The sequence below is a fragment of the Triturus cristatus genome, chromosome 7, assembly GCF_964204655.1.
Source record: "Triturus cristatus chromosome 7, aTriCri1.1, whole genome shotgun sequence".
NCBI lineage: Eukaryota > Metazoa > Chordata > Amphibia > Caudata > Salamandridae > Triturus > Triturus cristatus.
Genome location: NC_140590.1, coordinates 1,786,732,554 through 1,786,754,032, shown reverse-complemented (window position 1 = coordinate 1,786,754,032; position 21,479 = coordinate 1,786,732,554).

Below are 21,479 nucleotides of genomic sequence, written 5' to 3'. Positions count from 1 at the left end.
TATATGATTTTAACAATAATTATCAGGATTGTATTTTTTATTGTTATTAATATTTATTCATTCATATTTTAATCTTACTGTCTTGCTATATTTGCACATATTCCCTAATATTTTGCACTTTCGCACGGTTTTGCACAATTATTGCAAATGCTGCTATGCACCTTTTTGCATTGGTACAGATTTTGAGTTTCCTTACTTGTTGACATTATACGGTATATGTTTTTACTTGGCATTTTTTTACCTTTCTTGTCGGTTGAGTGTTTTTTAAGGATTTATCCTGTTATACCAACACTCATATACAATAACAAGTTCAGTCATGTGTATTATCTTTATGCTGGCTGCCAATGCTAATGTTTATCATTACATTTCCGTATTTCAGATTGCATGAAATATCAACTACACGTATTATACATTTGTGTAATATTTTTAGAATTATCGTGCAATTTCATTCCACTGTTTTTCGGTGTATCACACGAAGTCTGTTTTCCTGGTCTAGTAGCACGTGATCAGGAAGTGGGTGTACACTTTGCAGCGCATAAAAAATCATTCATTGCAACTTGTCTCCGCATGTGAACAAGGGCTTTCGAGCCCGAAACGCGTCATGGTTTGCTGAGAGAAATGGTCGTAATGGTCGAATAAATACTCTTGCCTGAAGATTCCTGTGGTCCGTCTCTCCTTCTTCGCCGCCCGTTCGGAGGTTGTGGGAGTTCCAACATTTCATATATATATATATATATATATTCACTGAAAAAACCATAGGTTTCACACATGTTATAGTTAGCTGGACATTTTACTGATAAAAAACCAATGAAATTCCCCCGTTATAGTTACTGTAGGCAACTATAACTCACGCGACCGTAATCCTCTGCTGATGCTAATACTGTATTTAGACACTTATTTGCCCATGTCTTCTTCCATTAAATTTTAGCTATACATATATTACAAATATTTTTTTTTTCATAAAGACACATATGTCATCAGCAGAGGATTACGGTCGCGTGAGTTATAGTTGCCTACAGTAACTATAACGGGGGAATTTCATTGGTTTTTTATCAGTAAAATGTCCAGCTAACTATAACATGTGTGAAACCTATGGTTTTTTCAGTGAATTAGCAAGGTTTTTTAAATGCTAATTCCTAACTATAACGTGTGTGAAACCTATGGTTTTTTCAGTGAATTTGTACGGTTTTTTAAATGCTAATTTATTTATGTATTATTTTTTATATATTTATTTTACAATAAACTACGTATTAAAAATTATTATTTTTTTTTTTTTTGGTTTTCACCCTGCGAATTATTATTTTTTTTTTGTAAAAAAAAATTATTTTTTTTGTGTTTTTCAGGGTGCGCGCACTGTGCGCGCACCCCCGCGATTTAAAAAAAAATAAATATATTTTTTTTGCCTTCGGGGTCCTTCAGGGACCCCCTGACAAAGGCTAGGGGGTCAGGAACTCTCTACCCTGCCCCCTTTTCACGTTCGCCACCTTCCTTTTTCACTCTCGCACTGAAAACAAACAAAATGGCGGCCGACACTTCCTGATTTCGACCGATTCGAACGTTGACTAACATGTAACCACCAATCAGAATTACGCTCACGCACGTTAGGGTGCTCGCACGGTGCTCGCACGGTGCGCGCACCCTGCGCGCATATATATATATATGCTTTTAAATGCTATTTTCTCCGGAAATACTGAACAGATTTACACCAGACCTGCAAAAGGCACTTCCTTGACCTTATGGCTACCTCTCTGCCAAATTTCAAGTAATTCTGTTCAGCCGTTCGGGCTGCAGCTGTGTCTAAAGGTCCTATGGAAAAATGCATGGGGAAAACGCGTTTTGGGACCCCCCTTTTATCTCAGCCCCCGCTTGACTAATCCCCCCAAGACTTTCAGGGTAGGAGCGGAGCGTAGCGCCCCACCTATTTTGAAAAACTTGCGAGGATTCGTCGACTGGCGCCAAAGTTATTCAAAATAGAATGTTGCGGATTTCCTATGGAAAAGGGGTCCTAACTATAACTACCTACTGGCGACCGCCAGTAGGTAATATATATATATATATATATATATATATATATTATCTACTGGCGGTCGCCAGTAGATAGTTATAGTTAGGACTGTGTTTCCATAGGAAATCTCAAAATTCTATTTTGAACAACTTTGGCGCCGGTTGACGAATCTTTGCGCAAGTTTTAAAACTAATGGGGCGCTCCGTTCAGCTCCTACCCTGAAAGTCTCGGGGTGATTCGTTAAGCAGGGGCTGAGAAAAAAGGGGGGTCCCAAAACACGTTTTCCCCATGCATTTTTCCATAGGACCTTCAGACACAGCTACAGCCCGAACGGCTGAACAGAATTACTTGAAATTTGGCAGAGAGGTAGCCATAAGGTCAAGGAAGTGCCTTTTGCAGGTCTGGTGTAAATCTGTTCAGTATTTCCTGAGAAAATAGCATTTAAAAGCATATCAATATCCATACGCGCGCAGCGTGCGCGCACTGAGCAAGCCCTGTGCACGCACCCTGCCGTGCGTGAGCGTAATTGTGATTGGTTGTTACATGTTAGTAAACATTCGAATCGGTCGAAATCAGGAAGTGTCGGCCGCCATTTTGTCAGTCGCACTAAAAAGGAAAGGTGGAGACCGTGAAAAGGGGGCAGGGTAGGGAGTTCTAGACCCCCTAGCCATTGTCAGGGGGGCACAGTAGGACCACGAAGGGCAAAAAAAAAGATTTTAATTTTTTTAAAAACATTGCGAAGTGCGCGCACTCTACGCGTACCCGAAAAAACCTTTAAAACATCACGAGGTGCGCGCACTGAGCGCGCACCCAAAAAAAAGCCTTAAAAAAAATAGAAATAAAAATCACTTTTAAGTGTTTAGATATTAGGTGGCTCTAAAAAGAGCCCTTGTGCTCATTGAGTGTTTTTGGTACCTACAAGTAAGTACCGATGCAGAGTCTAAAGTTCAAGAGGAAGACTCTGTTCCCTTGATCATTGAAATGTACACCGTCTCCTCAATTAATGTCTTGCATGTTGTAACGCAAGTTGTTGTGGTATATAGAACCCATACCATAGTGTCTGAGGAAAGCAGACACAGACTTATTGACGTGCTTTCTTGCTTTGTCAATCTGCGGACAAAATTGGTTGGACCAGTTCCACTTTTGCCTTTGGCATATGTTAGAATATACAAAGGCAGATTGAGGAAAAAGCGACATCAATTGCACAAAGGTGTCCTTAATAAGCATTTCCAGACCTACCCCAGTTAAAGTGCCTAGGTCATTTCCACCACAGTGCACAATAATAAGGTTAGGCTGTGGGAGATGTAGAAAGGTTTTCACCAAAGGCATTAATTGGTGCCACTTTAACCCTCTCTGACCAATCCATTTAATGTCTACATTTGGCAAAGCAAGGTCTCTCACCATACCTCTTTTTTCTGCAAATTTTTCACTCCAGAAGACATAGCTATGACCTACAATCCACACTGTGAACATCTTCCAAGGAGAACAGGATGCACTCAGGAGGTGTCTTTCAGTAGAATGGCAATATGAAAAGAAAGACAGTTGAAAAATGGAGGCCTACATAATTTTTTTTTAATAAAAAGAACTCATTGGCTGTTTCAAACCATTCTACACTAAAAACTAGGCTGTATGTTTACATTTTTAAAAGCATATTTTTGATTGGTTCAGAAAAATGTGTTCCCACTGAACAGTACTTTGGATTTGCTGTTAGGTTTGAAAAGTCAAGCAGTCTTGCTCTTTGGATTTGAAACATTGTCTGCTGAACTTCTGACATTTCTGCTCACACCTGTGTTCCATGAGCTGTTGCTATGGTAGCAGGCAGAAGTCATGTTGGGGGAAGGGATGCTACACTCCCATGCGTAATAGTCAGCTCTGTGTGGTGTTTCAGAAAGCAGTGTGTAAAGCAAACAGATTCAACGTCACCAAGGCTCATTTCCTTTGCTCTAGTCTAATCACAAGTAGAAGGAACATGTGTCAGGCTGTTACAGTAATTATCACTTGCTCCTCAACAGAAGTAAATGTGCATTCAAATTGCCCACTAAATATCTTTTTCTGTCTAGAATCACACCATGAGTCTGTGTGCACACAGGAATTGTTGTCAGAGATTTAATTCATGTTTCTTCTATTTTGTAAGGAAAGGATCAGCTCATGTGATAGGATTTGAAAAGTTTAAAAAAAAAATTGTAATGAATTTAAATTACATAAAGGTTTTTTTTTTTGTTTTTTGCAGGTATTGCTGAGCAACAGTGAAAAAATATAAAGATGCCTATAAAGTCAAGAAAAAGAAAAGAAAAGAAACAACAACTATATTTGAAGACGACTAAAAAAAAAATAGGAGGCGAAGCATGTGTTGGAAAACAGAAAAAGTCTTCTGGTAAGCAAACTAAAGAATTTTTAAAAAATATCTTCCCAAAAAAAAAAAATGATCGAAAGATACATTCAAACAGTGTTTCAAGTAAAAAACAACAACAGAGTCGACAGCAAAAACAAAATGCTAATATAGACTCAGAAGTTAGGAAGAGTGACTTAACACGGAAAATAGATTTTAAAAACATTCGTCGAAAAATGTTTCAGAGAAGAGTGATGTTAAATTTGCTGAAGGATATGAAAAAATATAAGAAAAAAACCAAATTTTATAAGAACAGGATGCGTAGATTAGATAAATTAGTGAATGCAATGAAGTCACAAAGCAAAAGGAAAAGAGAAGTAACAAAAAACAACTTTTGTAAAGTCTTCTTAGGAGAATGGAAGCATAGTTCAAGTACTGAACCATTTTTTAATGAATAGAGTTATCTTCAAAGTAATAGTTTGTTGCATGCAGTTGACACCAATGGTAGAGCTTATGAAGTTAAGGATGGTTGTGTAATGGAAAAGGAGAAAATGGTTCCAAGAAATGAGGAACAAGTGATGGCTGATGAGGTTATGGGGAGACGTCCTAAAGCCCCAGTGTACACTTGGAATTGTAGTAGTATTTGTACTGTGCGTCAGGAATCTATTGATAAATTACGTGACTTTCTAAGAGAATATAGTAAAAAGAGTGTTAAACAGAAAATTAAGGTGCTTCAAAGACTAGATCCATGCAGAGTGAGAGAGAATACTGGTTTGCAAGGACATTCTCTGGCTTGTCTATCTTGGAAAGTGTGTCAAAGTGTTTCTCACCATTTTAGGATGCTGGCAGTTCATCATACTGAAATGAGAAAGTTTGTGAGAACATTGTATTTTGCTAAAAGTCCAGCACTAAAGTTAAATGAGTTGAATAATGCTCTGTTCCGTGGATCTGTATCAGATGTAGTGAAGGTTACTGATGAAATTCAGTTTTGTTACTTTGGTCCAGAACAAGAAAGTGCAGAAAATGACACAGTTATTGATGAAAATGTGGAAGAGAATGTAGAACTCACTGTTAGTAAAAATTTTGATGATGAAATGACAAAATTTGCTATCATCTCTAATGAAAGACCAAATATTACTTGTATATGTTGCCGGAGAAGCCATTACAAAAATCAAATAAGGAATGTTGATCTGTATAAAAAAAGTGAAAATGAAGATAATTATAAGTGGAACGATTTTGCAACATATATATTTCTGGAAAATTGTTTTGATTTGGGTAAAGATCAGCGTATTTGTAAATACTGTTATAACAAGTTAGAAGAAAATAGAATGCCAGCTAGAGCTGTACATAATAATTTAGAATTGGTTGATATTCCTCCAGAACTTTCTGATTTAAATACATATGAGTCTATACTCATTCAATGTGTCCATCCGTTTCAGACCATAGTGCGTATGGAGCCAAAAACTGGTAAATTACCTCCTTCGGATTTACAGAGAGGTTTAAAAGGAAGAGTTGTCTATGTGCCATTAGATTTGAAAAAAAATATGGAAACAATTGATGCAGATACTTTGGAAACTGAACCATTAGTTATTCTGGTTAATGGTGTACCTACAAATAATAAGAACATTTGGCAGGAGCTGGTGGATGTACGAAAAGTACAAAGAGCAAATTTGTATTTGAAAAAAAATAATAAATGGTATGAAGCCATTTATATGGATGAAGAAGAAATACTAGAAGACACAGGAATACCAACTGGGCAACTTGAAAAAGTGGATAAGTCAAAAGAAGAAGAAATTTATGAACATTTCATCATACATCCTCTACATTCTAAAGAAGTTATGGGAAACGCTATTAATCTGTTTCAGATGAAGAAAGCACAAGGAACTCCCGTGAGTGTATGGGAGGAGAGCTTGGAAGCTCGTTGTTTTCCCCAGCTGTTTCCTACAGGAGAAGGAGGACGATATGATGAACGTCCAGTACAGATTCCTGCTTCTGAGTATCGGACTACAAGACTATATGCTGAAAATCCGAGATTTCGTCAAAGTATTCCTTATTTGTTCCATCTTTTATTTGAAAGTGACTTGTCAGCACTATCTTATGCAGTAAATCACATTTTGAAAACTGGAGTACATCTATGTAATGTGGCTGCAAAGGATTTTATGAACAAAGTGCAACAGCGAGATGATCATTTGGAATCTCAATTGATCAATTTGATGGCTTGTCTTCGTGGGACGAATGAATATTGGTACCGACGCCATGGAGAATTGAAATGTATGTTACGGATTTTAGGAACTCCTACATGGTTCCTTACCCTAAGCTGTGCTGAGTACGCTTGGGATGATCTTCTGGATTTTCTTCGAGAGGCAAATTCAAATATTGAAAACATCCAATACAAGACAGCAGGAGAATTGTGCTCATTGGATCCGGTTAATGTTTGCAGATATTTCAATCATAGATTTGAGGCTATGATGTCCTTCATCTGCAATAAAAAAAAACCACCTCTTGGAGAAGTTGTGGATTTCTTTTGGAGAAAAGAGTACCCAGCCAGAGGTGCTCCTCATATTCATATGCTGTTGTGGATCAAGGATGCTCCAAAATTTGGAACAGATTCTGATAATGCAGTTTTAAGTTTCATCGAAGGATATGCAACATGTGCTATCCCTAAAAGCACAGAAGAGAAAAATTTAAAAGAGCAAGTTTTACGATTCCAAAGTCATCGGTGTGGAAAATACTGTCGACGGAAGTACAAGAGTAAAGATAAATTCTACACAAAATGTCGATTTGGATTTCCACGACCTGTTCTTTCAAAAGGAAGAGTAAACAGTTTTATGTCAGCTGTGCGACATACTATTACAAGAAAATCGCCTAAGAATACCTACAACCTAAGAAGAAAAGAAGAGTCAAAATATATAAATGACTACAACCCAGTCATTTTATCCATGTGGAATGCTAACATGGATATACAGTATGTGGCTGACAATTCTATTGCTGTTGCTCGCTATGTCACATCTTACATCACTAAATCTGAGAAAACGGAATTGAAGGAAATGTGGGAAGAGATTTCTCACGAGAAGACTATCAGTTAGAAGCTATACAGTTTCAGTTTAAAGATGTTATCGCATCGAGAAATTGGATCCTACGAATGTTCAGATAGGTTATCATCTGCAAGTCTGTACTCGAAATCCAGAAGAATAATTTGGGCAAGTTTAGGCCTTGCAGGAATGCGAAATCAGGTTCTGAAATCTATTCGAGAAATTGAATATTTAGCAGAGTTCGAACCAGAAAGTACAGACATTTTAAGAACAAAAATGTTGGACACATATTACCCACAAAGAAGTCATCACCTTGAGAACATGTGTCTCTATGAAGTGCTGCAGAACTTTATTTTTAAACGGAATGTCACAGAAGATATTAACAATGGAGAATATAAAGTCATTGGTGAGGAAGGATGTTTGGTGAAGCAAACAAAACGAAGTTTGATAAATCACCGGAAGCTGAGTTGCGACACTCCTGATAAAAAGGAATTTTACTACTTGGCACTTTTGCAGCTGTTTAAACCATGGCGTACAGAGGAAGAACTACTTGGAGAATTTCAGAGCTATGAAGATTCCTTCAATGCTAACAAAGACAGCGTTGAATGCAGTACTTTCACAACTTATGTTCAAATGTTAAATGAAGAAATTGAACAAGAAGCAACAATTGCAGCTGAAGTAGCTAGAGACAGTTCTCAAGACAGTCAAAGTTCTGGGACATTCAGTCAAGATCCTCTAGGACAACCGATCATCGAAAATGAAGCAGCAATAGCCATGAACGAAGTGGAAACAGCTATGAATCAAGCTCAGGAAGATTTTGTAGACTTAACATATTTGGAGGAGCAACTGAATGAAGAACAAAAACAAATTTATGAAGAAGTCAGACAAAAAATTGATCACGGATTACTACATGAAAATAAAGAGTGCTCATGCACATCTTTTGAACCAATGAGAATGTATGTAAGTGGACAAGCAGGAACTGGAAAACGTTTCTTAATTAATGTAATTAGAAGCTACCTACAGAAGAAAATGGATTCCATTTTGTCTTGTGTTGTTACTGCTCCAACTGGGTTAGCAGCGTATAACATCAAAGGAGTTACCTTACATCGTTTGCTAATGTTACCAGTAGAGCATGAGAACAAAATACAGTACCACAAACTAGCAGGAGAAGCATGCTTGGAAGTTTCAAGAGTATTGAAGAAAATGAAAGTACTCATTATTGATGAGGTAAGCATGGTATCAAACTTAATGCTTGCCTTTGTGCATTTAAGAATGCAGCAAATTCTGAAGACAGACTTTGACGTCCTATTTGGAGGAAAACACGTCATAGTTTTTGGAGATCTTTTGCAACTTACTCCAGTTAAAGGACAACCGGCATTCCATACACTTACACATGAAGACACAAAAAAGTCATTAGGAAGTATAGGCAATGTAAATATTTGGACATATTTTGAGTATAAGGAACTCATTACCAATATGAGGCAAGCCAATGATGAGGACTATGCAAGTATTCTGAAAGATATAAGAATTGGACTACTCACAGAACATGGCAGAAAAGCATTACAGAGTCGATTGCTGGGTAATTTGTTTCCAACAGAACAAATAGTTCCAGAGAAAATATACAAGAAAATTGCAGAAAAAAATACTGTAATCTGCTTAATGCCAACGCTACATGAATGTTCTGTATTCAATCAAGAACTTTTGAAATTGGAAAATGAAGAGATTATAAAACTGGAAGCTGTGGATAAGATAGAACATGAACGAATAACTGTTATATTGACAGGCAAATTGGGTACTAAATTGGATTCTCTGGAGAAAAACATTTCAAAAACAGCAGGTTTGGAAAAGAATCTTTATGTGTGTATGAACTGTAGAGTAATTTTAAGACGGAATTTGGATGTAGAGAAAGGTTTAGTGAATGGAGCTATGGGAAGAGTTGTGGGTTTTATTAATTACCAGAAAAAAGCTGGAATTGAATGTTTAAAAATAAAATTTGATCAGATACAAGAGGTTAAAGACATTTGTCGTTGTTCAGTTCGTTTCTTGCTTGTGAAAGACTTATACGTGCGTAGGAAGCAGTTTCCGTTTTCTCTAGCATATGCTGTAACTATTCACAAATCTCAAGGATTAACTGTTGATAGTGCTTTTGTAAACATTGGATCTACTGTGTTTAAAGAAGGTATGGCATATGTTGCTTTGTCACGCGTGAAAAAATTATCTGGTTTATTCATGATAGACTTTGATGATTCAAAAGTAAGTGCTGATGCAAACTGTGTAAAGGAGTATAATAGATTAAGAAGAAGCTATGCTCCTCATTTAGGTCAGTATCCGAGGTTTGAAAAACGTGTTGTTTGTCGGAAAAGGAGATTTGAGAATATCTGTAATGAGGATGTACAGAAGAGAAAACAAAAAGATAGTGATGTGACTGCAAGCAAAAAGAAAAAGGACAGTGTGGAAGAGGTTGTTGGTTGTCATTTTGAAAATAGCTCTGGTGTCAACTGCTACGCAAATGTAGTGCTGAATGTTGTATTTTATCTTGATTTTTTGCAAGAGCAGATAACACTAAATCACGAAAAAAGATTCTGTTCTTTGCTGAGTCTCCTCTATGAGAAGCTGAGTAATGATAAAACTAAAATAGAAAGTGCTTCTGATGTTAGAAATCTTTTAGATGTATGTTCTGGACGTACACAGTTTACACAAAATGTCCAGCAAGATGCACAGGAATTCTTGATGTATATCCTGATGGTACTGGAAGATGAAGGGGTAGAAGTAGAAAATGTATTTGGTGTCTCTTATAAATGGGAACATTGTTGTGATAACTGTATGAACACAAGCAGTAGTAATGTTGATTCTGAAAGGTTCATATATTTACCATTACCAGAGAGTAAAACAGTGACTTTTAGTAAATTAGTTAAAGATGCTAATCACAACATGGAATGTTCTCAATGTAAATCAGACATATTGTCAAGGTTATTTTTAAAGAAATATGGACAGTATGTAATTTTAATGATGCAACGTTGTAGAGCTGATGGTTCAAAATTGGACACTTTAATAAAGAAGTTTACAGGACAACACTTATCAATATCTGGAAAAACTTTTGTTGCAGTTGCAATTATTGTTCATGATGGACCTTCTATAACTTCTGGTCATTACACAGTTTATCTTAAATGTGGAAAAGGATGGACACTGTGTAATGATTCTCAATTGATTTTCAAGCAACGTTTGCCCAATTGTTACCTAATTTTTCTGAAACGAAAATTTTAAATACTAACATCATCATTGGAAGAAAGCATTATTAAAATTTAAAAGGATTTAAATTGGATATTTCGCTCAAAAGAGATTTTAAACTTACCATTTGGCCGTAAGGAAAGGTAAAACAAACTATTGTGGACTTCTTTGACAGATATTATTTTGGAAAATGTTCTTTTGTAACAAGCTTTACAGACGTTATTTTTTGAAAATTGTTATTGTTCTTAAAAGGTATTTTTGACATTTCTATTAAGGTATGTTTTAGTGAGGTTACATTTGGGGCTTTTTTAAACAATCTTTCAGATTGGTTTTTTTTTTGCCCGCTGTTAAATGATGAATACAATTGATTTCACTATTTTCATTGAAAATCAAAACATTCTGAAAACAGCAAAAAAAGGGCAAAGAATTGCTTTGCTAAATATGAAAAAACATGTACTGTTTAATAAAGTGTATTGTTGAATATTTATTCTTTTTTTCTTTTTTTCAGAACTAGAAAGAAAATTTAGAAGATGTTATTCAGTTATCTTTGCAATTAAATAAAAACATTTGATTCTAAATTATTTATTTTTATGGTCAGGTAAGTTTAACATATCTGTATGTGTCACTGGTTTCGTTTCAGGCTTCTTTTTCTTCACCTCTCCTTACTCTACTTTTCTCATTTCTCTTCTCACTCTCTCTTCCTGCTTTACTACTCTTTTGTAACTTCCTCATCCTTCTCTACTACTCCCCTACCTTTACTACCTCCATCACTAATTTTTCATCCATGTTTCTTTTTCTTTATGCATATGTCTTAGTCTTTTTAACTGCCCTACTCCTTCTCAGTTGTTTGCTCTCTGTGTCTGTATCTGTCACTCTCTGTTTGTCTGTTTTACCTTTAATTTCCTTAACATCTCTGGGGCACATTTACAAGCCACCTGTGCCACCACTACGTCAATTTTCTTGACGAACTAGTTGCACAGGGTGCTTTTCCATATTTACAAGGAGAGGATAAGCCTCTTTGTGTGTCTTTTCCTCTCCTTGTAAATACAGGCAATTCTAATGCAGCACTAAAATGAGCTATTATCTTTTTTGGGTACTTATACATAAATACTGATGCAGAGTTTAAAGTTTAATAGGAAGACTCTCTTCCCTTCATCTGTGAAATGTACACCATCTCTTTTTTAATTAATTTGCCATTCCCCTCTCTTTCTCAGGGAGTCCCTGAAGGTTTACTAAAGGTGAAAAAAAATTGTTTTTTTTCTAAAAAAAACCCATTGGGTGCGCGCTGGGTGCGCGCACTCTAAAAAAAAAAAAAAAAGAAATAGTTTCTAAAAAACAAGTTTTTGTGTTTTGATTTTATGTGGCTCTAAAAAGAGCCCTTGAGTTAATGTAGGGACAGAGGAAGAGAAAAACGAAAAAAAAAAAATAAGAAAATTATGGCCTTTCGCAAAGATGCTCCTGAAATTTTCTTTGAATGAGATCAATACTGCTCTCACCCAAAGAAATAAGAGAACCACAATCCATGCAGTGTTTACTCATCATCCCAAAACAAGGACGAATATCCAAAGGTGTGGAAGAAGGTGAAGGCACCACTGCAGAAGAAGTGCACGCCTGAGCTGCCGAAGATGTGCTCGGCTGAGCTGCTGCAGATGTCATCGGCTGAGCAGGTGGAGGGTTTGCTCCAGAAGCTCGACGAAAAGTCACTGGATGCATTGCCTCAACGTGCCTCGTCATAGTATGAATACTAAAAGAATACTTGTTGTTAGGATTCCCACGTGACAAGACGCGCTGACACAGTTTGCAGGTGACCTTTGGTGCATTCACCTTCTTTTGTCCCTCTGGAAAAGTGAAAAACTGCCATATGAAGGAGTCTTTCTGCTTCCTCTGCCTCTGTCTCTCAAGAGTGTCCTGTTCACTCTCAGAAGATGGCTGCTGCTCTGCCATTGTATCTCAACACACAGATTAGCTCCTTCTCCTAGGGAATCAGAACTAACAATGAGGGGGGTGGGTGTGGTTTTGGAAGAATCTGGAACTGAAAGTACTTTGAACCAATGAAAAGTGATGTTTCTTGATCACATGACTTGCCATGAGGGGATTGGGTGTGGTGTTGAAATAATCTGAAACTGAAAGTAATGAAAACCAACTAAAAGTGTTGTTTTATTCATCACATACTCCGAGGTGCGCGCACCGAGCAAGCTCCCAGCGCGCACGGTGCAATTAGGCATGCGCAAACAAGTATGCGCGCATGCGCTTACGTACTATGCGCATACGTAACGCGCATACGCAGCACGCGCGTATGCGTAAACGTCAGCGCGCGCACTCTACGCGTATGCGGAAGTGTACCGCGCGGAGTATGTACGACGCACGTAAGCATGCGTACGTACGCATGCGTACTAGGTGCGTACTAGGTGCGCGCTCCGAGCGTGCAGTAAAACGTATGTATGCGTACGTAAATAACGTACGCCGGAATTCTTAAAAAATGTACGCAAACGTACTAGGTTCGCGCTCTGAGCGCGCACCCTAAGAATTTATATATAAAAAAAAAAGTGGACATAACTTAATAGAAGATATTAACTAAGAGGCCGGGTGCGAGAAGTGACCATGACACCTTTGACCAGGGGTCCCGGGTCGGTCGGAGCGATCGTAATGTCCCTCCCAAGGGCTACGTTGTAGATTCCTCCAACATAATCTACATGACCAATGTCCCCAAATTGCTACCCAATGGCGGCACTGAGTCCCCTGAGTCGCTGACCAACAAGGCAATCCACTGGTTGAGACATGTGAGGGGCTGTCGTTCAGTTATTAGGGAGGATATCTCCAGAGCTACGAGATTTTCTTCACCCAGGGCTTCTGTTGATTGCATCGAATTAACTCTTAAAAGCAATTACCTTGCTGAAAATCTTCTAGCACTTGAGTTTAGAACTTGCCCCCCAGAGGGTTCTTCCATCCAACTGCGAAGCTATCTCTCGCATGATCTAGGGGGGTTGAAGCGAGGCCTCTGTAGCGATAGGGACATAGATGGTTCATCCCTGGATACCAATGACTGACTACACAGTGAGGGGGGTGTTGGCTTTTGGGACAGGGGCGTGAGGGTGAGGGTCACTGAGCACCAGGAGTCCATTATGGCTAACCCTTGCATTGACCCCTGTCCTATATCTGCCAACCAAGTGGTTACAACTTTGAGTAGCAGTCATCTTGTCTCTGTTCCGGAATCTTGTCAGGGGTTTGATCCATCCACTAGTAACTCTATAGTAGATTCGCAACTCACTATTCCTGATATTGCCGGTCCTCCTTTGGCTGGTGGCTCTCTTTGCTCTTGGAACATTGCTGGTTTGAATTCCAAGCTAGCTATTCCTGATTGGGTAGCTTTTATTAACTCAATGGACATTTGTATATTCCAGGAGACTTGGCTTCTTGAACCACGCTTTTGTATGGGCTACTTAAATTTTCACATTCCGGCAACCAAGGGATCCCACGGGCGTCCATCAGGGGGTTTAACTATCTGGTTAAGAAGCGAATTGTGTTTGACCACTAAGCTTCCCCATACGGGAAGTAGTGATATCCAACTGTTGAGGTTAGACCTTGGATTATTGGGTACAATCGACATATATAATGTGTACGTTAGGGGTTCTAGAGGTGCAAAATCTTCGGTCATTGATGACTTACTTCGCCTGTTTGACCTTTATTCAGCTGACACCTTCGTCATCGTTGCAGGTGACTTTAATACATCATTCGAACCTCTTGTTGATAATAAGTGGGACCTACAGGACAGTGAAGAGTTTTGCTGGGGTATTCCCCCTCTGGAGTTGTCCCCTATATCAAGATGCTCAGAAGTCGCCATTCAGATTAATTCCCTTTGCATGGAAAGGGGCCTGAGGGCTCTGAATGGTAGGATGCCAGGCGACCGCGAGGGCGCCTGTACATTTAATAATGGGCTGAGCAGGAGTCGAATTGATTACATCCTGGCTGATATGAAATTATGGCACTCCCTCGTTGACATGGAAATAGTGTCCCTTCCAGAGAGTGATCATAACCCCCTCTGTTTATCACATAAATGGTGGAAGGTGTACAGTGGTCCTGCTGAGGCCAGGGTATCGCCCCCTTCCGCTGTGGTCCCATCCAACGATATGCGTCGTCTGAGATGGTCCGGACTTATGGGGAACCCTACCACCTTATCAAAGATTATAGAGGAGGTGAATGGCTCCATCACTGCTATAGAGTCAGTTTTAGCGGCTGAGGGGAACCTGAGGGATGTAACATCAGCGCACGATAGTTTATTTGCAAAACTGAAATCCTATTTCTTCACAAAAGTGAGACCAGGACCAAGAGGCGCTAACCAACAAGCCTCTTGGTATAATAGAGAATGCAGGGAGGCAAGGCTATCGCTTGGGTCTGCCCTGAAGGGTGGCGATGTTAGCCTGGTACGGCATAGGAGAATCGTCTACAAGAGCTGTGTCGCTAAAGCTAAACGCCAATGGGATGGCAAAAAGTGGGAGGACCTCCTTGAAGCTAGTCTCCGGAATGATAGTAAATTATTCTGGAGTATTGTTAAGTGGGGTTCTGGTGCACAGTCTGAGTGTCCCCAAAATAATGTTTCCCATGAGAAGTGGGTGGACTACTTCAAACCGCAGTATGCTTCCCCTACCGATCCTTCTGATAGCTATGGGTCCCCCCAGTTGTTTAATCCAGAAGATAACTTTTCTATTTCTGAGGTTGATCTGGCACTGGTGGGAGTGGCATCTGGTAAGGCTCCCGGACCTGATGGTGTTCCTGCGGATGTCTTTCTGTATGACAAGCTAAAATGGGGGAGGTATATACAGCTGATTGCTAACGCGTTGGCACATGGAGCTCCAATTCCAAGCTCTTGGAAAGCCGCGGAAATAATTCCGGTGTACAAAAAGGGTGACCGTTCGCTTCCTGAGAATTATCGGCCTATCAGTTTGATTGATGCGATTCAAAAGATCACTGGTAGACTGATTTTAAATCGTGTTCATCTCTGGATTGCGTCAAATAATATTTTATCCCCATTTCAAGCCGGATTCCGCCAGCACATTAGCACTGTTGACCAAGTCTTCCGTTTTACTCTTCTCTATTGGAAGACTGTGGTCTTGGGTAAGGGAAATTTGTATGCAGTGTTCGTGGATCTAAGGGCTGCCTTTGATTTAGTCCCTCGTTCAAAACTGTGGCAGACTCTAAAAGATTTGGGGCTTCATGGCGGATTGTTGTCCCTAATCCAGAGGCTTCATGAAGATAATTTGGCTAGAATCAGATGGGGTGGCCAGGGCATGTTGACCGAGGATTTTCCGGTCCAGAGAGGTGTCAGGCAAGGCTGTGCAATGGCCCCCACTTTATTTTCCCTATATATTAACGACATAGCGGATCGGCTTTTGGAAGCACACGTTGACGCTCCCGTTCTTGGCAACACTAAGGTCCCAATTTTAATGTTCGCTGACGACACACTTTTAATTGCTAAGACACCTGGCGGCCTTCAGCGTTCATTAAATATTTTTGAGTCCTTTTGTGTTGATCGTGGCCTGGAGGTCAATATAAAAAAAACTAAGCTTATGACATTCAGGCCACACAAATCTTTTAGAAATCAATTTGTTTTGTTTAACAATCCACTAGAACAAGTGCAGGCTTTTAATTATCTTGGAGTTAATATCCAAAATAACTTTGCATGGAAGTTACAGAGAGATCTGACTACTCTAAAACACAGGCAGTTAGCTGGTGTACTAGCTGCTGAATTCAAAAAGTCTCCTTCGAAGCCCATTATACCCGTGTTACAGGTCTATAGTGCCAAAGCGGTGAGCTCGGCTCTTTATGGTGCGGAACTGTGGGGGTACGAGAACCTGTCTTCCTTAACCATCTCGGAAAACAAGTTCTTGCGCAGTATCACCTCCCTCCCGCAGAGCACACCTTTAGTCCCCCTAAGGTATGACCTTGGGAAGAACTCTATAGCTGATGTAGCCAGGCTTCGACCTATCCTTTATTGGCGTCGCCTATGGACCACTCCGGCGCTGGCAGAGTATGCAGAGGGTTTTCTTGACATATTGGCGATGGTGGGCTCCCGGAAGATTGCTTGGCTTAACGAAACTAGAAAATCCCTTGAGGCTCTGGGGTTGAGCGAACTTTGGGATAACCCTACAGCAGCTATTTTTCCATCTAAAGCTCTCTTGAAGGAGAAATATTGGGAGCTGGTAAACACAAAGGTACTCTCTGCCACTAAACCCTTTTCGCTTTCGGACGAATTTATGAACATCAAACTCGTCCCTAGGCTAGAACACTTCTGGGATCTTGTAACCAAAGTTCTTGATAGGAAATTGTTTTTCCAGATGCGGGTGGGAGCGTTGCCCTTAAATTCATTTGTAGCCCAGTGGGAACCCCAGAAAAGTAATTTATGCCCCTTTTGCAAATCCCAGGTGGAAACATTAGTGCATATGTTTTTTATATGCCCAGCTTACTCGGCCCCGAGGCGTGTGTGGTTGAAACCCGTTTGCCTATTATTGGGCACTAGACAGAGTGTTGAAGCAGGAAGGCTCCTTCGCACTTGCACTGACCCGGTAATTGTTGTGGGGGTTGCCAAATTTCTGGGGTGGGCATGGATTATAAGAGCTAAGAGTATCAGATAGTAAAGTCAGACATCTGGTATGTTTTACCCAATGATCTTTTTATTATATGCTTTTTTAAAACTTGTAAATATTTTAAGTAGCTTCGCTTTTACACTGATTCTTGTTAAATTATTTGTGTATTTTGTACCTGTACTTGTTTTGTCTCGCTTTTATGACTTTTGTCGAATAAAGCTGTTTGGATTGGATTGGATATTAACTATGCTGTTAAACTTTATCACAATTAAAACTTAAAAAAAAATGAGCCACACCAAATTAAAGGATACCGATAATATATAAATGTATACGTAGGGAAATTTTTGAAAAATAAATATTTAATAAATATAATTAAAAAATACAAAAATTAGCATTTAAAAAACCTTGCAAATTCACTGAAAAAACCATAGGTTTCACACACGTTATAGTTAGGAATTAGCATTTAAAAAACCTTGCAAATTCACTGAAAAAAACAGAGGTTTCACACACGTTATAGTTAGCTGGACATTTTACTCATAAAAAACCAATGAAATTCCCCCGTTATAGTTAGTTCACCTAACTATAACTCGCGCGCCCGCAATCCACTGCTGATGATGTCACATATTACAACACTCATGACATGGTCAGTGACATCACTGATGACATCACTGATGACATCTCAAATGACATCACTGATGACATCTCAAATGACATCAATGATGACATCACTGATAACATCATCCTTGTGATAGAGTAGCACATCTTCTCACACCCTAATATAACCTTTGATACACCGACTAAAAATTTCAGAGTTCCATTCTCAAAACCATACATACTCCAATACCAATAACTACATACCCACTTATTAACTCTTAGGTCTACATACACCTCCACTCATTCACCTGTACAGTCACTCATACTTACAGTCACTCCATACAAAACAATCATATGCATTTATACACCTATATAGACACTCACACACCACCAATCATCCATAGAGGTACTCTCACACCTAGTCAGTCACGCAAATAATCACACTCCAATTTACTCACCTAGGCAGTGAAACACACTCAAGTTCACTTACTCATAAAAATAGTATCACATTCTTACGCTTTCATAGAATCATTTATACAAGCACACACTCATCCATACAGTCACTCTCACAATAACACACTCTCACATTTACCCACTTACATACTCTTACACACATATATACTGCCTTTCACATATGTAGTTAGTCACAAATGTACCACTGACATATACATTCAATCCATAAAACACCCATACATTCACTCACTCAACCATACAGTCCATCACAGATGCAGTCTTAAAACCATGCACCAATAGAATCACCCACTCACACATCTATGCATAGAGTGACACACACCCTACCCACACAAACACTCATGAACCCATACAGATACTTAGACAACCAATCAATTACCCATATAGAGACTCATATAGCTGTTCTTAAAACCATGCAGCCACTTATACACCAACATACAGGCACATACACACATTTACACAGTTTAGTCACTAGTCTGCAGTAAGATACATTTAATGACTAACTTAAAGAATCATGTTATGCACCACAGAAAATCATCCATTTACACACTTGTACACCCATTTATTCTTAAACAGGCCTTTCCCTATATATATTAAACATATTGAAATTTTTCAAAACACATACTCACTGGATGATGTCATCAGTGATGTCATCAGTGATGTCATTTGAGATGTCATCAGTGATGTCACCAGTGATGTCACTGACCATGTCATGAGTGATGTAATATGTGACGTCATCAGCAGTGGATTGAGGGCGCGAGTTATAGTTAGGTGAACTAACTATAACGGGGGAATTTCATTGGTTTTTTACAAGTAAAATGTCCAGCTAACTATAACGTGTGTGAAACCTCTGTTTTTTTCAGTGAATTTGCAAGGTTTTTTAAATGCTAATTCCTAACTATAACGTGTGTGAAACCTATGGTTTTTTCAGTGAATATATATATATATATATATTCCCTGAAGAAACAATAGTTTTCAGGCACGTTATAGTTAGGAATTAGCATTTAAAAAAACCTTAGAAATTCACTGAAATAACCATAGGTTTCAGGGGCCTTATAGTTAGCTGGACTTTTCACTTCTACAAAACCATTGAAATCCCCCCGTTATAGTTAGTTCAGCTAACTATAACTCGCGCGCCCGCAATGCACTGCTGATGACGTCACATATTACATCACTCATGACATGGTCAGTGACATCACTCATGACATCACTGATGGCATCTCAAATGACATCACTGATGACATCACTGATGACATCATCCAGTGAATGTGTGTTTTTCTGAAAATGACATATGTTTTATACATGTATATCTCAAGGTCGATGGAAGAATAAATGGGTATATAAGTGTCTAAATGGATGATTTGTTTTTGAAAAACTTGATTGTATAACTGACTGATTAAGTGTATCTTAGTGAATACATGGCTTAGTGAGTAATGTTTAAATACGTAAATATCTGTATCAGTCTCTCACTTTGTGTATAAGTGGCTGCATGGGTTGGTGAGTAGCTACATAAGTGTCTATATAGGTTATTAGTTGTTTTTTTTTGAGTATCAGTATGAGTGTCTGAGTGTCTGTATGGTTTGGTGGGGGGTATTACGTAGTGCATAGGTGTATGAATGAGTGACTCACTGTTTGTATGTGTTGAAGACAGCATGTGTGCAGGACTGTATGGGTGGATGAGTGTGTGCATGGGTGTGTTAGTGAGTGAATGACTGTCTCAATAGTGTCTTTATGAGTAACTACATATGTTTTAAACTAGTATATGTGACTATTGGTGTATATAAGTGAGTATATGTGATAGTGAGAGATTGAAAGAGTTCCTGTATGAATAAGTATGTGTTTCTATAAGTGATTGTTTAAAAGACTAAGTATGTGTAAGTTTCTGTAGAAGTTAGTGTGGTGGTATGTGTATAACTGTATATGCAAGTAAATGGATGTTTGATTCTTTATTAGCACGAGTGACTATGTGTGTGAGTAACTTTATGGATGAGTGGCGTTGTGTAACAGGATGTATAGGTGTATGAGTACATATGATGAGTGAGTACATGTATGAGTGACTGTATAGGACTGTTGGTGAATGAGTGTATGTGTATGTGGATCTTAGAATTACTGAATAGGTTGTTGTAACTGATATTGGTATGTCAATTGTTTTGAAAATTGTAGTTTCTATTTTTGAATGTGTGTATCAAAGGTTATATTAGAAGGAGAGGAGGTCTGCCACACTATCACAAGGATGATGTCATCAGTGATGTCATTTGAGATGTCATCAGTGATGTCATGAGTGATGTCACTGACCATGTCATGAGTGATATAATTTGTGACGTCATCAGCAGTGGATTGAGTGAAAAGTCCAGCTAACTATAACGCCCCTGAACCTATGTTTTTTTCAGTGAATTTGCAAGGTTTTTTAAATGCTAATTCCTAACTATAACGTGCCTAAAACCTATGGTTTTTTCAGTGAATTTCAAAGGTTTTTTAAATGCTAATTTCTAACTATGCCTACAGAGATAGGACATGTGAAGAAAGAAGAAAAAACACACAGAAAGAAAAAGAAAAAAAATGCAGAATCAAGCAACAGAAGTCCTCAAAGACAAAGAAAAGTGAAGGAAAAAGGATAACGTGCATAAAGAACAAACAGAAGAGCAGAAAGAAGCCTTGTTGTAAAATCATCCTGTACCCTCAACTTTTTCAGATGGATACTGGTGGTAACTGAGACTGACTAACCAGTCCTAGAGCCAGTGCTATGTTAAAAGACACTCAGAATACAGTGAAACCACCTACATACACTAGGGAACACTATGCGTTGGGATCACCGTGTGATCAGCATGACCTCCTCTGTAAGCCCCTAGTATATAATAGGGCCGGGGATTAAAACTACCTCTTAAAACGCGCCACAGGGCTAGTTGGCCCCCAGGGTCCCTCAGGATTGAAAGGGAATTATTTCCCCAACTTAAAATGCGCCACAGGGCGTGTTTGCACATGTCACCTCAGGCCCCTTCCCCTCCCTTCACCACTGTGTAAACGCGCCCTGTGGCCGTTCTAATTTGAGAGATTAAGTCCCCTTGAATCCTAAGGGTCCCTAGGGTCAAACTAGCCCACTGGGTACCTCCAGTAAGCGGCACAGAGCTGCGTTGCATAGAGGTGTAAAAAGGGGCATGGCCTCAGCACACCTGTCTGCAACGCAGCTCCCTGGAGATACCTGTTGGGCTAGTTGGCCCATCAGGGACCCTAAGTATTGA